The sequence below is a fragment of the Hippopotamus amphibius genome, chromosome 11 (assembly GCF_030028045.1).
Source record: "Hippopotamus amphibius kiboko isolate mHipAmp2 chromosome 11, mHipAmp2.hap2, whole genome shotgun sequence".
Classification (NCBI taxonomy): Eukaryota; Metazoa; Chordata; class Mammalia; order Artiodactyla; family Hippopotamidae; genus Hippopotamus; species Hippopotamus amphibius.
Window position 1 is genome coordinate 55,427,676 of NC_080196.1, and position 4,670 is coordinate 55,432,345.

At 39.3% G+C, this 4,670-nt stretch overlaps 1 pseudogene; it reads right to left on the reverse strand.

Moving 5' to 3' along the window:
* Positions 1-1,702: 1,702 nt before the first annotated feature.
* LOC130830908 (52 kDa repressor of the inhibitor of the protein kinase-like) lies at positions 1,703-4,121 on the reverse strand (annotated as a pseudogene).
* Positions 4,122-4,670: the final 549 nt, after the last annotated feature.

A 4,670-nucleotide genomic window follows, 5' to 3' on the forward strand; every position in this document is an offset into this window, starting at 1 on the left:
ATCTAGAAAGGGAGGGTTTTCACAATCATTTTGGGTTAAATAAGTTAAAAAAATGTTCACAGTTAGAGTTGCCAGCACCAATTTTTGACTGGGAAGCATACTCCAATTATGCTAATTAAAAATTTAAACTCACCCAAATACCAGGTGGATTGATCAATGATAAGAGACATAAATTAGAAAGTGGTGAAAAGAAATTTATTATCTTCCTTTTATTCCACAATGCACACATCCTTTGAATGTAAAGGTCCAGGAGAATTAATTTCATTTAGGTGAGGAAGAAGATAATTGTCAGGAGGAAGCATGGCTATAGAGCAACTTTTCTCTGAAAATGTGAAAACAATTTGCATGTCAGAGGTTAATTTAACATCTCTTCTTAGATCATGTCAATTGAATTTAAGGTGGGAAAATATATGTCAGGAACTATTTGTTTACCTTCATGAATGACAATTTAATAAACATTTTCTTAGTTAAATGTGATATTTACAAAGTAAAAAATAAACCATAGAGATGTTTGATAATCAGCTCAGGAAGAACTATAGCTACACAAAATACCCAATAACTTCAATGAGTGCAGAAATAGAAAATATTATTTTTATATACTTTAAATTGATTTTAAACCATATTTTTGTCAATTGTATTTTGGGAAACTCTTCATTACATAGAAAACTAGAAATGTGAATGTGCCTACTCAGCAAACCAGAGAGATAGTATGTTTGTGAGATATATTATTATTATCACTATTACTTTTTTTTTTTAAACAAAATTCACATTTTATTTAGGTTGAAATAAACTATACAAAATTGATTTTCTTCACCAAAAATAACAGCAATATTTTCTGTATTATCCCTAGATAAACCACAAACCACTGATTTTTGTAGGTTTTCTAGGTTTTGCTTGTAAATCAAGATGAGGCAGTAGATACAGTCATGGAAGAAGACAGAAGAAAACAGACAGATCAGTTGTCAGTATCCATGGCCTCTGATCCTGTCTTGACCATGAAACAGATGTGCTCAACATACACTGATACCTGCCAAAAAGCTTATGAAGATGTAGGCTCAATAAAGGAATGTAAACAGTAACAACCAGATGTGGAGCAACAATGGCAGGCTCTTCCATTCAAATTTTAACTTGTTCCTTTAACTTCATTTGATAAAGACAAAATCTACACTGAAACCCTTGTTTGGAGAGCTTACACATTTCTCTTTAATTTTCTTAACTGTCCCTTACAGATTTTTAACAGCATACTTAAAACTCCTACTATTCAAAGGTCAGTCATGAGCTTCACTGTAACATTTTATAAAATGTATTCCTTCCTCCCATACCTCCTTGAAAGTATTTCTTCAAAGAACTGATAACTCAATACCCGATAATTAGATCCACAGTAATAAATGTTATGTCTAAAATGACTTAACTAAAACAGTTCCAAAGTGCCATTAGCAGAGATCACACAGAAGTGTAACATGGTACTTTTAATGCTATCTGCTGGAAGAACAGTAAGGTCTCCAAAGCATGGGAGTTCAAATGGGCCATTTAAACAGGCAGATTATCAATGACTAAGGTACTCAATGAGAGGCCTACAGGTCAAGATATTCAGTGATTAAGTGGCCTACATACACCTTACAACTTTTCCGTAAGTTATTTTCAAATTTCTTATAGAGTTTTTTCAAATATCAAATATAAGAGAAAGCCTATTTTAAAAGTCTCAGATATTTTCAATGGTTTCTGAATTATCTGTAGGAAGCTCTGACTTACTTGTATAGAGTTTGATATATGTATCCACCATTAAATCCAAATCATGTTTTATATCAAAATTTATGTTAAGCAAAGCCAAGTTACTTGACCTTTGGTCTGTCAAAGTGTTCCTCAGGTATGCTTTGAGACGCTTTCGCCCATTTTCATAGCGTTCATTCTCAACCTTCATCACAGGAAGAATACATAGGACCTTCAGTAATGCATAAACATTAGGAAAAAACTTGATGTCTGGCAGATGAAGGGCTTCATAAATAGTGGATGGGAGTTCTATATCTTTCCCTCTGTGTTTCCACTTGATTCTCCAACAATGTAGCTCAGCAGAGAGTGTGTCAGGATTAGGTAAGTCACCTTTGTACATGTCAGCATGGTGCTCCTCTGATGGGTTAAATTTGAGCTGTCCCATGACAGAGGGTACCAGAGATAAGCATTTAAGAGCTCTGAGGTGCTGTTCTGAGAATATATCTTTCAGTTCCTGAATAATGTGCTCCACTGTTGGAATACTTAGAGTTTCTTTATAGTAACTCTCAGAGGTTAGCTGAGATTCCAAGTTACTGTGTTGAGCTCTGCGAAATTTCCCTGGGAGTTTCATCTGAATATCAAGTTTGGTTGCCAAATTTGTGGCTTCCTCAAACCAAAATTCATGATAAACTTCGATATTTTCCATCACTTCATTTAGTGAATGCAGCACTGCAGTCAAGCTACTTGCTGCAAAGAATACATCAGAAGTTTGCCCCTGAAGATTTTTCCCAAAGGCTCTTGTAAAAGACAGAACATTTTTAAGAACAACAATGGTAACGATGAAATCAAAATCTGTTACCGCACTACAGAGTACAAATGCTCGGCCAGCTATACAATTATTCCATCTAACATTTGTATCACTATTTATACCATCTAAACATAAAACAAGTGCTTGTAGGAGGTCCACTAAGATTTCAAAAGCATCATGCCTGCATGTCCACTGAGAATGGCAAATTTCCTTCAGCTCTTTGCCCCTTTCTTCATTGTTCTGAAAGAGGGCAGAAATGACATTGTCAAGCTCTAAAAGCAGTTGTGGTGATGGATGGAAAAAAGAACAAACTTCCTCAATTGTTCCTAATGCAACAGATACTCCCATAACAGGCACTAATTTTGCCAGCCACATATTTAAGGCACAGGAAGAACAGAGTGTGTAGATAGCTTGGGGATATTTCTCTAAAAGTCTAGAAGCAACAACTTTCATTTTGGAAGAAAATGCACTGGACACAATGTAAGCCTGGCCACGACAGTACTCCATGTTTAATCCCCACTTCTCAGTTATCGTAGTGTGAAATTTCACAGCCAAAATTTCTGCAACCGCTTCATAAGGCAGGAAGCCCACAAATTCCTCTCTTAGGTTATGAGCTTCATCCACAAACCTCACCAGCACAGGCAGGTGCTCTTCCCCTGCTATGTCCACCACATCGTCAGTGATGATGGAAAAGAAGTGAGAGTCTCTCACTTCCCTGAGGGTTTCTTCCCGAATGCAGCTCTCACAGATCTCTAGCATCTGTTTCTGCTGTGTTTTTGAACAGAACAATGTGTTAACTGCTGTTGTCTCAAAACGCTTTCTCAGAACCTCTTCACCAGAATTGATCCGGCACTCCAGCAGAGCTTGAAAATTATCAGGAGTAAAAAGACCTTCTGGGATTTCATCAGCTTCATGTCCATCCAGAGGTATGTTCTGTTTTCCCATAAGAATCAAAATTTCAAATAAAGATTTTAAGTATTCTTTGTTTTCCTTCTCTTCAAGAGTTAAAGGTAAAATGTCTTCATCCTGCTCTTCACCCCCTTCTTCTGCACTGGGGTTCTGAGCATTGCTGTTGTTTATTTCCTTATGTTTTGGTTCCTGTTCAGAAGTTTCATCAATTTTTTTCTGTTTCAGTGTCCTGATTTCATCTTCACTCAATTCTTTTATTCATTTTCTGTGTCTACTATGCGGATTATTCAAATGGCTGGTAAGATCAAATATTGTTGGTATTGCATTATCTCGAAGAACTGTCCTATAAGGGCTCTCCCAATGACTTCACAAGTATCTGCTTCAATTAATTTTGAGAAATAAAATAACCCAATCATTCTTTAGTTTTCTGATGCCTCTGCAAAATGTATAGTTCTACAGATCATAGAAGTCTCAAAGTGTTTGGCACATAATCGATAATGTTTATTTAGTTGATCAGGTGTTTTATCTTCTAGGTCTGCTCTCCTACAATTCTCCACCCACTTCTGGCATCTGGCAGGATCCCGCGGGAACCTGAAGAAGGCCAGGTCCGACTGCGTGCTCTTCCGCGTGCAATTGGGGGCCGCGCAGAAGTTCGGCATCGTTGTCTGCCCGCCGGCCGGCCCAGCCCTCCCCTCCCCGCTTCCTCAGGGCAGCCCGCCCGCCCGTCGGGGCCGGGGAGGGGAGCCAGGCCGGCCTGCCGGCCGGCTCGTGAAGGCCGACGCGCCGGGGGGAGGGGCGGGCGGGCGAGAAGCCGCGAGGGGCAGGAGGGGCGCCGCGGTCCGAGGCCGGGCTGGGGATGCAGCTCCACAGTGCTGTGAGCGGCCGGGAGGATTTACCGCCGCCGCCGCCGCTGGTGCACCTCCCGCCCGCCCCTCACTATTACTTTTTACTAATGCTTCTAATTTTAAATGTGCAGTTTGTGTTATCATCTACCAGATTTTAAATGTTTTCCTCCCTAACCACTCATCCTGAAAGTAAGGTGGCTACTTCAGTTAACTACAAATTATAGGGGTTAAGAGCACAGATGCATGCACTCTTTACTTAGCTGCTTGAACTTGGGAAAGGAATATAATCTAAGTTTGTTCCTTCACCTGTAAAAGAGGGACAAAGGGGTACCTGTTTGTATGCTTACAATGAGAATTAAATGAGATATTTTGTGTAAAGTTCTTTTCACCACACCTGG